The sequence below is a fragment of the Heterocephalus glaber genome, unplaced genomic scaffold (assembly GCF_053883595.1).
Source record: "Heterocephalus glaber isolate CG9 unplaced genomic scaffold, H.glaber_assembly_v1.0 deba00001442, whole genome shotgun sequence".
Lineage (NCBI taxonomy): Eukaryota > Metazoa > Chordata > Mammalia > Rodentia > Bathyergidae > Heterocephalus > Heterocephalus glaber.
Window position 1 is genome coordinate 24,567,659 of NW_028258296.1, and position 12,603 is coordinate 24,580,261.

A 12,603-nucleotide genomic window follows, 5' to 3' on the forward strand; every position below is an offset into this window, starting at 1 on the left:
CCAAGATTTGAAACCACATAATCTTGCTCTAGAATCCATTCTGTATTCTAGGTACTATTTCTACATGTAATCATGTGATTTTGATATACGTCCTTAGACTTGCTTTTTACTTTATGCTAACCATCTCACTTTCCAGACTAGGATTCCAAACCCAATTGACTAGTCAATAAAATCAGAGACACTCAAGATATTATGATACTTCAAAGGCCCATGACATCCAAACCCAAGTTGAAAAGAGTGGTCCAAAGCCCATATGGATGCAGCTATTATTAGAGAAAGAAGATTTTATCCAAAGCCATGAAAAATATAAACAACTTTGCAATGAGTACATTTTTTTAACTTACTGTTGGCAAATGTTGCTACTTGTGTATCATTCCCTTGTCATTTCTAATCACATCCTACACTCCTTCCCACCTCTCAAATCCTAGTCTTTTATACGTGCTGGCTTTTTAATCAAGTCAGAACCTCTTGCCCAGATTTCAACAGGTTCAGGGAACACAGACTGACTTCTTGCCAGGATCCCAGCAAGCCCTATCTCAGTCACTAGCAGAAATAATTACAGCTGTTTTTAGGCCACTTCACACCAATTCTGCTACAATTCTGGCTTTTAGCCAGGCTTCATTTGTACATATTTTCTTAATAGTCATCTCCTTTTTATGGATAAGAAAAGACAAGAATCAACAACTGCCTTGCTGCTCTATGGTATTCCAATATATGACCCAGATGACAGCATATTTTCTTTAAATGGGATGCATGGGAAACTTTCAAAGAAATATTTGGACAAATTCCCAGAAGACAGATCAATTGAGGATGTGACACATCCTGCTGCAGGAATTGATGTTTGATCTTAGAGGAATGGGCTCAAAGGAGGGCCATCATCACAGCACCGGTCTAATAAGGAAGAGGCAATGTCTAGTTAAGGCAGATGGGACACCTGGCACAGTGGGTGATAAGAACACAGAGTAGTTGTGACTACTGATAGAAGATCAACTGACACAGAAATGTACAGCTGGCCTTGCACATTTGCAGTTTAGATTTCTAGGTCAAACTACCTTATTCCAAACACATGTGCAATATCCCATTTATCCTGCCTGTCTCAGAGATCTTACCTTTGAGCTCATTCTCTGGGGGCACTCTTAGAATTTGTGCCAAGCCCAAGAAAAGCTCATTTTAACCACTGCAACCAAAAGCTTGAAAAAGTCAGAAAAACATGAACCGTTTCACCAAAAATAAGTAAATATAAGTCCTTCATTGACGACAGTGTGCTCAGTCATATACAGCTGGACCAAGAGGATCTGGCAGGCTGCCTCAGGATGCAAAAGTATGAGTGAGTGGCTGGTAACTTGTTCGTTTTTTCTGACTTGACCCCATGAAAGAATCAACAACCTTGTACCATGATCCTGAGACAAGATTTAAAAGAAATATATACTAATAGAATAATACTTCATCTAGAGCCTCAAAGCTAGCTAACCTTTCTCAGACCCATGTTTAGTATGATGCTCCCCTAACTACAGTACCAACTAACTTCACTTCTACTTGAGGCTGTATGCTCTTCAGATATACTTTCCTTACCACAGTGCTATAGCTTTAAGAGAAGAAATTATGTTTATCTTGCTATTCTTCCTCCTTTGTTAGATCCCCAGTGCTTTCTTGCATACTGTGTAAAAATTCAACATTTAATTTTTTTAGATTTTTTTCATTACTATACGGAATATATAAAATACTGAAATAGAAAAGAACTGCTAATATTGAAAAATCTTATTATTCATAAATACTGTTTCAAGATTTAGAGAAACCTAAACTCTTATCAGGACATCTGCATTCAGCATAACAATATTTATACACTGAAAAATATAAAGATAGATTTTTTTTTCCCTTTGGGGTAATCAATCCAGAAGAAACCTGCCAGTCTCATGAGTTAGGTGATTATTTCATGTGGGTCAGAGAACTCAGCAATGATACAACAAACCTACAGCAATTGTTTCATTTCTATAATTTGTAATTTTGCCCGTCAACTGTATAGAAGAGGGGACCATATTAGCTGTTCCTACTCCTCCCCTTTTATCACAGGGATGTAAAGACCCTACTGCTAGCTATCCTTGAGAAAGCACTGTAGAAAGCAGTATATTTTCCTTCAGCTTCCTCCCTAGATTCTCGCCTTGCCAGAAAGAACCCTGAAGGTGAAATGTCATTTTTAAACAATGCTTGGGGCAGATGAGGCAGGGATACAGGTAGAGTCCTTCTCAATCCTGCTCTTCTCTCAAAATTTAAAGTTCATGAAAGTGCCTCTGAGTACACCCATTCTCATTGTTCCATCGTCTCTCTTTTTGAACATAACAGCCTGCCTTAGCTAGCACTTGTCACCGAGGCACAATACCCGATGCCCACAACTCTAGGAAAGAAAGGTTTATTTTGGTTCACTATCGGCTGGCTCCAAGGCAGGGAGGCGTAGCAGTGGGTCATTGTAGAGGAGAAACAGCTTATGGCAAGGCAGCAAAAAGTAGACTGAGATCAAGGGAGGAGGGAAAGAGATAGATCCTTCCAGGCCATGTCCTCAGTAATCCACCTCCTCCAACCAAGCTTTACTTCCCAATATCACTGAGCTATGAAGTCAAGTGGACTAATCTACTGATGAGTATCATGCCCCCATGATTCATCACCTCCCCAAGGCCCCACCTATGAGAGCATGAGGCTTTGGGCAGACATCTAAACCATAACAAAATCTTTGATTTATTTATGTGTTCTTCCAAAGTGTGGGCTGCTAAAGTCAGGGACCAAGTTAAAGCTTCTCTGTACAGCCTATGATATGATGTCCATTACCCTGCATCACACAGAGTTAGCACTTCATATCCATAGTGCAGTTTTTAATCCCTACTTTAGTATTGGACAAAGGTGGCTGTGTAAATAGTGTTGAGTCTTTTATAATTTTCTTTTAGCAAAATAAATTGATCAGAGAGTCCCTGAGAGAATTTTGCAAGTACTGAACATACTCCAAGGTTCCATGGATCCTGTTTTCAGAGACTACAAGGTAGGAGAAAAACTGGGCACAGACATATAAGAAGTCAAACAGTATATATATATTTCTCATTATAAAGTCTGTCCTGGAATGTCTAAAATTTCTATTCAGTTTTCGTTATGGGCCCATATCATGTGCATGGTATTTAAAAAGTTCTTTGAGAAGGGTCATTCATCTTTGTCTTCACTATGATGCAAATAGGAGCTTATATAACATAAAATGAAAAAGAAATAAGAGAAACATCTATTTGATGCCTTCACCGGATTCCTGATTGCACTATCACAAATTCAGTAGTCTTTTTTTTCTCCAGTGTTAGTGATAAATGCTGTCATCATGGAGTGTGAAGGAATTAGGATAAAATAATCACATTTAAAAACTATGTAGTTGAGTGCCGGGGATTTAGCTCAATGGCACCATGCCTGTCTTGCAAGCACAATCCTGAGTTTGATCCCCCGTACCAAAACAAAACCAAACCCAAACGAAAAAACTATGTAGTTGAGGTTATTCAAAGCTAATATAGTTAGCTAATACAGCTAAAACTTGATCTTTTGATGAAAACTTGGATTATCAAGCATGGAAGTCACTTTTTTGTCATGTCATCATTGGAACTATATGTATATCCCCCTCAGTACTGGTGATTGAATCCAGGGTCTTTGCCAACATTCCCAGCCCTTTTTAGTTTTTGGTTTGTGACAGGGTCTAAGTCACTAAATTGCCCAGGCTGAGCTTGAATTTTCTATCCTCCTGCCTCAGATGCCCAGACGGCTAGGATGACAGGCATGTGCCACTACATCCGGCTATAATCTTTTTTTTTTTTTTTTTTTGGTACCGGGGATCGAACTCGGGTCCTTGTGCTTGCGCAGCAGGCAGCACAACCACTGAGCTAAATCCCCAGTCCCCGGCTATAATCTTAACAGATGATCTAGTTTATACTCTTACTGTATTGATGAGGAGACTGACTCTAAAGAGGTTAAGTAACTACCTCCACTCACAAAAGTAATTATATTGCTGTTGGAAAAATGGATTATGTGTTCCTGGATTTGAGAGAGAATATCCTTTCCCAAACATTAAAACTCAGAGATTAAAATTTGAGTATTTTCAAGTTTTTAACACCATCTTTTATAGCACTTTTGCATTTCATAATTACATAATTATACGTATATTATTATACATATCTCATAATTATACATAAATATATTCTTTCTCTAGGTGGTACTCAAATCTAAAGGAGTCTGTCAGATCTGTCCATACAGTATCTCACATACACAACTCAATAAAATCTTGAGTGACCAAGTGAAGGAATGTTCTTTCAGGTTTTCCTCCAGGATTCAGAAAACAACTACCACCCTAGAATGCAGTGGGGAAGGGAAGAACAGAACAGTAATACAAAGATAGCCTTATTACCATTCAGATTGTAGTGGTCTCTGTGGGGTGCAACTCAGTAGTGCATTTTCTTTACGCTTTTATCCAAATTTGTCAGATGCCCCAAATGCTGCCTATCACGATTTTCATTCTGTTCCTTTGGGAAGTCTCTGTACAGAGTTCCTTCCTTCTTCTTTCTTTTCTTTTTTTAAAATAGGGATGTGATCGCCATAGGAACTAGGAGAAATAAATCTTGTCTAATTGAATCACTGTGCTGGAAATGATAGCTGGGGCAGAGACTGAATTAAACAGGGTAGAGTCCGGGACAGTAAGGAGTGGATGAGGATGATAAAAATATTAAAGACCCCCTCCCAACCTCTGGGTTTGGATTTTTTCCCTTATTTTATAAGGTACCTTGTTACTCTTCAAACACAGGGCCACTTAACTGCAGAGGGAAGCGGGTGGGGTCGTAGGTGAGGGGACCTGCAGCTGCTAAGCAGTAAAACACTGGCTATGAGTACAGGGATGGTCCCTTTAACATGGGATTCAGTATAGTATTTGATTTGAGAGAGGCGGGTGGTATTTGGAGGCCCAGCATTTAACTTAAGCCGCTTAGTTTGGTACAACCTTCTCTCACAAGGGCTTGGCCTGCAGCCTTTCCTAACCTTCAAGGTAGAGAGCTCAAGGGACTTCAGGGTGAGACCTGACCCTTCCCCCAGGCCCAGGCACTCCTTACGTAAAAAAACAAGTTACTCTGGGGTGCACACGTGAGAAGGCGGGGCCCGGCGCACAAGGGGCACAGCAGAGCCCCTCGCGGGGACAGCCCGAAGGCCGCTCAGTCCCCAGCCTTCCTGGCACACAGCCCCGCTCGCCGCGGCCGCCGGCGGGACGCCTGGCTGAGCTCCGCCGCCCGCGCTCCGAGGCTGGTCGAGGGGCCGGGAGGCCACTTGGCGCGTTCGGGGAGGGCTGGGGTGACCGCCGCGTTTTGTCTCCAGCGGCCGGGCTGAGTCACTGGCCCGAAGCCCCACGGCCAGCCGAGCACTCCGGCCCGGACCGTTGAAAAATCCACAGCAGGGACAGCTACCAGCAAAGCGGCCGCAGCCTCCTCTTCTTCTTCCTCCTTCTCCGCCGCCGCCCGTGCCCCCGCCCCGCGCCCGCCTCCTCCGCCCGCGAATTTAGTCAGCGGTTCGCGCCGCCGCGCGCCCATTGGCGGGCCGCGCGCGCCGCGTCACAATGGAGCCGCTCGGAGGCGGTGAGCCGGGCTGTGCCGGGGCTTCCCGCTGAGCCCGCGGCCGCCTGCAGCCCAAGATCGGGCGCCCGGCCGCTGCCCAGCCCGGGAGAGGAGCGCCGGCGCCCGGGACCGGGGACGCGCAGGTGGGTCGGAGCGGGAACCGCGCCGCCGGCGGAGGTGACGGGAGAGGTCGGGCGAGGGGACGCAGCAGGTGGGGGTGGCCGAGCAGGTGCGGTTACCTGTCCGCGCCTCACCTGTGAGCTGGGCCACGGGCAGGTGGCGCGGCTGCAGGGCTGAGTGGCAGCTTGGCTGCTTCCTCGCCTCTGGGAGGGAGGACCTCTACTGGAGGCTGGGGTCATCTGGGGCAAGAGGAGTGGGCGGTCGTCCAAGACCGTCCCTCTGCCTCCGGCAGCTGGGTGTGCGCCTGAGTCCTCGGGCGGGAAGGGTTCTCCTTCCCGAAGCTGAGGTTTCGTCTCAGGTGAGCGCACTCCCCTCCAACCGCGTCCACGTCGGGTCGCTCTTCTTTGCGTCCCTGCACTGGTGCTGCTTGTTGGCAAACATCTTACGCTCTTGGATAATCTCGCCTACAGTTTGGTGATGTTGGGCGTTCGTTCCTTGGGGGAAGAAGGGGGCAACTGAAGCCCATTTTGAGGGAGGCTCAAAGAGTTTCCTCCTCCTGGGCTGCAGCTGGGAGATCAGAAAGGAGGAGGCTGAGTGTTGGCTCATTAATCCGCGTCCTCAACTGACTTCCCAAAGTCTATAGGTTGCCCTTAGTCCCGTGTCATTTGTGGAAGACCTCTCTTTGTGGACAGAAAGGGTCCCTCGCAGCAACCTACCCTCAAAAAAGGACAAACCTAAATTTAAAAACAAAAACCAAACAATACAATTCACCTTGCTTCAAAACTTACAAACCAACAAAGAACTCTGCTGTAGTTACTTGTATAAAAATTTAAAATTGTAATATGCAGCCAATTAAAAATAGGCAATTTGTTCCTCATATATTAAGACATTACAGGCTAGGTGTATAGCATAGTGATATAGAGTTTGTGTTCAGCACGGGCAAGGGCCTGGGTTCAATCCCCAGCACCAAATAACAACAATAACAATAATAGTAACAATAATCAGACTGGTCTTGCAAACCCAATGTATGGCAGAAGTAAGAAAACCTAATTGCAATATAATTAGTTAACAATTCCAGTGTCTACTTACACACAATTGACATCTCCTGAGAACCCCAAATGCTGTGATTTATGGGTGCCAAGGTGACTTTCTTTTACCTGGGCTTTCTTAGCAGCTCCACTCTTGAAGAGAATACAACATGGCAGCTGACCCCCCAGGTAATTGTGCCTATGTGATTTAAGGTCATAAGCCTTAACATGTCTGATTCTGCTGTGAGCTAAAAGCTTGGCCTGCGGCTTGGTTTAGGGAGTGAAGTGTGCATATTTGCCATTCAGTGCACAGTTGAGTCATGGAGTTCTCTTATGTCAAGTTTCTAAAAACGTTTTTTTTCTACTATCATTGTGTTGAAATTAATTTACTGTTCTTTGAAACTTGTTCTGACTTTCTTTTGTTGTAAAGGTGTTCCAACATGCATAGCCTAATGTGAATATTGTCTTTCACATTATGAATGATTTCATTTGACTGGTTGAGATTTGTTCTTTTAAGCCTCTTTCCTACTAGTGTCATCATTCCCTGTTGCTGTTTTAATTTTCAAAACCCTCAGAAAGAAAACAACATTAATTAAAATGAAAAAGGCCCTCAACAAAACTTGAAAAAGATATCAGGTCCTCCAAGGTTTTTAGAATAATCTATGTGAGTATTTTCCCACAGTGGCCTGAAATTTGTCATTTTTGTTTAGTTTTCTGAAACTGAAAGGGGGAAAACATTTTAAAATTTAGAAGAGTCTTCTTTTACCTGAAGTTTTTCTGGTAAAGAAATTATTTTTTTAAATGTCTAATCATTTTAATGCCATCTGAGTATATTATATTCTTTTAAAAATTTTTATTAGCCATGCAAAAATAGCCCATTAAACCCAGTCTATGACTTTCATTGAGTGTCACTAAAGTTGAATTTCCTAATTTTAATTTTATTTCTCCTTCCCAGCTTCCTTTTGCCATTCAGATATTGTCAAAAGCTATTCTGATTCTATAATGTTAGTCCATACCCGGTGGAATGGTTTGCATTGCTTCCATATAGCATGTCCCTTATTGCTGTCCTAATTCTTAGAGAACTGTGAGAACTAGCAAACAGCTTGGACCTGAGACCACCCGAAAGTAATTTGGAGGCCCATTTATAGGGTAAAATTCATTTACCCACTTGTAACGTACCTTCTAACTTGTGTCATGTCTGTTCTCATATTGCTACTTTTTATTGCTATTGCCTACTTTCCTTTTATTTCTCATTTGTGTTTTCTACTTCCTGCATGCCTTTATTCTGATTTATTTACTGTGGTGTTTAAAATAATACCTTTAGACATTGTGATCTATTTTTCTTTTTCTGGATCATTAAGATGGGTCTTGAATATAATTAGGCCTAACTCCGATTAGGACATTGCTCTAAGTTCTTTTTTCTTTTTTTTTTTTTGGTACCAGGGATCAAACTCGGGTCCTTGCACTTGCGCAGTAGGCGGCGAAACCACTGAGCTAAATCCCTGGCCCTCTCCTAAGTTCTTATCACTTCTGTTCATTTAGAAATTGAACAAAGGGTAATAGTAAACTCTGCTTTATGACTTCCTTTCACTTAGGATTCTACTCAGTTGCAACACAACTTAAATTTACTCCTGCAATGCTGTTGTGAGGACTGTAAAGGAAATGAATAAAAATGAGTTGTCAGGGCCTCAACCATGACCTTTCTTTCTTTTTTGCCTTTTTGAACTTTATTCTGTCTTTGATATGGATCACATGATTCCCCTTGTCCCTTTCCAGGCTGTGTATATTTGAATTTCATCTCTTTCCATTTCAGAGTGCTTTGTAGTTCTTTCTTGTCTCTCTCATTCCAGGCATTGCCATAGCTCCTTTCTGCAATGCCCACCATTCAACTCACAGCATCTTTCACAGAAGCTACCAGCCCCTTCCCTTCCCCCCATTTTGCTTCCAGCTCCATGCTTGTGACTGAGATTTTCCTGACAATTTTCCTCTGCTCGTCTCTGATGGAGACCAAATTCTTTACTGTTGAGTAGCATATTACTTTGGAGTCTTCTTCAAGCATGCAGAATTGGGAGCATATTCAAACCTTCTTATTTTATCGAATTCTCTTTCAGCAGTTTGAAACATTTTTTTAAAAAGTGTATTGCAAATTACAGGCAAGAGTTCTTTAGGCTTTTACCTAGGAGCATAAACTTTGCAGACTAATGGGTTTGCATTTGAACTGTTATCACTTTGAGTGAGTTTTTGGATTAGTTAAGATTAGCTACCAGTTACAAAAACCTCAAAGAACTGTAGGTTAAAGTAATATTTCTCTTTCCCATTAAAACAAAAGTTATAGACAGACAATCTAGTGATCTATGATGGTTCTACTGTCTTAGAACAAGGTTGGTTCCATGTATTGGATTTACCGAACATAAGGTGAGGCCCCCAACCTTATGACCCATGATGAAGCTTCACCCATCACATTCAAATGCCAAGTAGTGGAAGGAGTAAAGAAGGAAGAGGAGAAGAGGGCAGAGGCAAGAGCCTACAGTCTCATACAAAAATCTTTGGAAAGCTGCTGTACACTTCTTGTTACATGTCATTGCTCAGAACTTAGTGCCTGACCTCACCTCCTGGAAGAGTCTGAGAAACATTGTCCTTTATTCAGACAATCTTATTCCCGTCTACAAAGTGTATATGGGAGGGTCTTTAGTGGGGGAAAAAAAGGAAAAAGTGAACACTGGGGTAAGCAGACATCAGTTATTCTAACCCTTCCCCTCTTTTTTCTAGTATTACTCTACAGGATTCTTAAAACTAAAAGAAATGTTATACATTAAAGCATCTTAATGCAGTTTGTAGCTTAAGACAAGCTTTCAGTAGAGGCTAGTTCACATTCCTCCTATTTCTCTTCTATGAGTTACCCAGTTTCCTGGTTGCCACATCGTTGGCCTTCAACTCCTATTTTAATATTTAGCCATTTGCCCCAGTTGATGGGTTGCACCTTGGCCTGGGAGGGAGACAAGGTGTTTGAATGGCAGGGAGCAACATATTACTGAATGTCAGCATTTATTTCATAGCTTAAAAACACTACTTAGATTGAAAACATGGCTCTTGAAATCAAATAAACCTGGATAGGACTCCTGGCTCTGCCACTTAATGTGCAACCATATCTTCTCTTACTTTAAGTTTCCTTATATATAAATTAGGGTGGTTGTGAGATACTGGGATTATGTGGAGAAAGAATGTACGTGAAATGCTTAATATTAGGCCTAACAAAGGAAGAGATTGTTCCTTTTAAATTTGGCCTAAGCTGGATTCTTGCATTCTTCCGCTTCTGATTCCACAAGTGACCATTATAAGCCACTTAGTAAATCCTTTATGTATCACATTTATATCTGTTCCTGTAGTGAACATTGATACAGATTCTGATACTACGGAAGTGGAATCATCAGTGTGACCGTACTTTACCGTGTGGTAATAGAAACCATTCAAACTGCTTTGTGGGAGAAGTTTGGGAAAGTTTGGAGATGCTAGCTGGAGAAGCCCTAGAGTGCTGTAACCAGAGGTTAATGGGAGATTTTGGTTGGAGCTCAGAAGACCAGAATGCTGATTAAAAAAAAAGGGTGGGCAGGTATTAAAAGACTATGGGCCAGGGATTTAGCTCAGTGGTGCCGCCGCCTGCCTCACAAGTGCAAGGACCCAAGTTTGATCCTCTGTACCAAAAAAAAAAGACTAGGCTCAGGAGATTTCAGGTGGAAAGACTCCTTTGGCAGTTGAACGCCAAGCCATGTGTGTCATGCTCTAGCAGAAAATTTGTCTACATTTTGCTCATGTCCTAAGACATGGCAAGCGACTGAGGTTAAAGATGATGGACTAATCTGATGGAGGAAATTTTAAGACAGCCCAACATTCAGGTTATGGCATGGGTACTGTTGGGGGGTTTTAGCCAGCTTTATATTAAGAATCAGGAGCAAAGAATACAGATGAATGATAAAAAGTTTTGAGTTTGGCCACAAAGGAAGCCCAGGTAAAGTTGGGGCCTGCAAAGATGGAGCAGAGGAGAGCTTAGCTGCCAAATGGATTAACATTAAAAAAGGAGCCAAGTACTTTACTACAGGACAGAAAGAAACATTGCTTGAGAGAAAGTGAGAAATCTATAAGACCCCACCCTTTGCAGTCTCAACTTTGCAGAAGTGAAAGACTGCTTTGAAAAGTCAACCCCAGGGCACTGTGTTCCAGAATCAAGGCACTTAGGGAATTTGTTCCCTGAAATTCAGTACCTAGCACTTAGCCACAAATTCCCTGGGATTTGGTTCCTAGCACTCAGCCATCTGGTCACTTGACATCTCTGTAGCTGCAATTTAAAGGGGCCTGGCTGCTGTTCCCATTAGCAGCAGATCTTGACATCCACATGGTGCTGGTTTTAGAGGCATATGTAATGGAAGAGTTATAGGGTCAGGGAGGCTTCCACTTACATTTCAGGAGAAGGCTAGGAAGACCAGGCAGTGTGCCCCTGAAAGGGAAGTGAATGAAGCTGTGAGAATGAAACTGAAAATGTTGTTGAGATCTCAAAATGTTGGAGAAGCCAGGAATGTGCATCATCTGAGAAAAGGTACAAGGAGTGAGCAAAGTTAGCCCAAAAGAGAGGCCACAAGGGCTGCAGCTACCAGCAAGGCTGTAGGGGCGGGGCTACACAAGCCTTTTGGATTTAACATCTTATCACCAAAATTTGCCATGGGTGCTGGACATGGAATTACCAGGTTTAACATTTCCCCTGGTGGATTTCAGTCTGTCTTTGATTTCTAACCCCCTATTCCTCCCTTTTCAAATGGTAATGTTTACCCTGTGCCTTTGTATGTCAGTAGTGTTTAAGTTTCTTTTGATGTTTACAAGGGCTTGCAGCTCAGAGTTTACCTTAAGTATCAAAAAACTTTGGACCTGGACTTCAGCAGTGCTGAAACTGTTAGGACTCTGGCAACTCTTAGAGATAGACTAAACCCTTTTCCATAAAGAGATGCACATGAGTTTTGTGGGGGGCCAAGGGCAGAATATTAGGTTTCTATCTAGGTGTCCCTCCCGAAGCCTCATGTACTCATAGGTGGGGCTTTGGGCAGGTGATTGCATCATAAGGGCATTATACTCATCAGAGGGAGTTTATAGGTAAATGTAATGTTGGGAGGTGAAGCCTGGTTGGAGGAGTTAGGTCACTGTTGGAGTGACCCATAAAGGTTATATTTCCATTCATGTCTCTCCCTTGACACACTGCTTCCTGGGTGAGCCCTTGGGTGAGCAGCTCTCCTCCACCATACCGTCCATTCTTCTCCACCTTGCCATCCTGCCTTGTACCCAGATAACCATGCAAGTACTGATAACTTCTATAAACTATGAGCCCCAAAACTCCCCCTCTTTAAGTTGTAGTTGTCAGATATTTTGTCCCAGTAACAAGGAAAGTGACTAAGACATGGTAGTTTTTTTTAAACAGCCAAGCCTTCCCCTCTAGCTTTGATTTGAATTTTTGGCTGATCCACTCTTAGAAAGAAGCTAAAAGTATATTTCATGCTATTTCTTAGCAGCTATGTATTGAGCACTTACTGTGTGCCAGGCACTGTGCTAGGTTTTGGGGATGCAATGGAAAGCAAAACTGTGTATGGACCTGCCCTCATACAAGTTGCAGATTATTAAGGGAGGCAGACATGTGAATCAGTCACTACAAACAAGTGAAAATTGCCACTGAGGAAGTTGTTAGGAAGGAGATGTAGAGACCCCGTGAAAGCATATGCAAATGACTTGTACTTGGAAGCTGAAGGTGAGTTTAGGAATGTAAAGTTGGCCTCTGGGCTACTGTAACACATGGACAAGGAGTATGG

At 42.7% G+C, this 12,603-nt stretch overlaps 1 protein-coding gene across 1 annotated transcript in view; it reads left to right on the forward strand.

The window, feature by feature from the left end:
- Positions 1–5,577: 5,577 nt before the first annotated feature.
- The window catches only part of Lrrc8b (leucine rich repeat containing 8 VRAC subunit B), a 69,293-nt gene continuing 62,267 nt past the window's right edge, over positions 5,578–12,603 (forward strand). Inside the window, 1 exon segment of the mRNA XM_004841306.4 lies at positions 5,578–5,752. The gene's annotated coding sequence lies outside the window, so the exon portion shown is untranslated.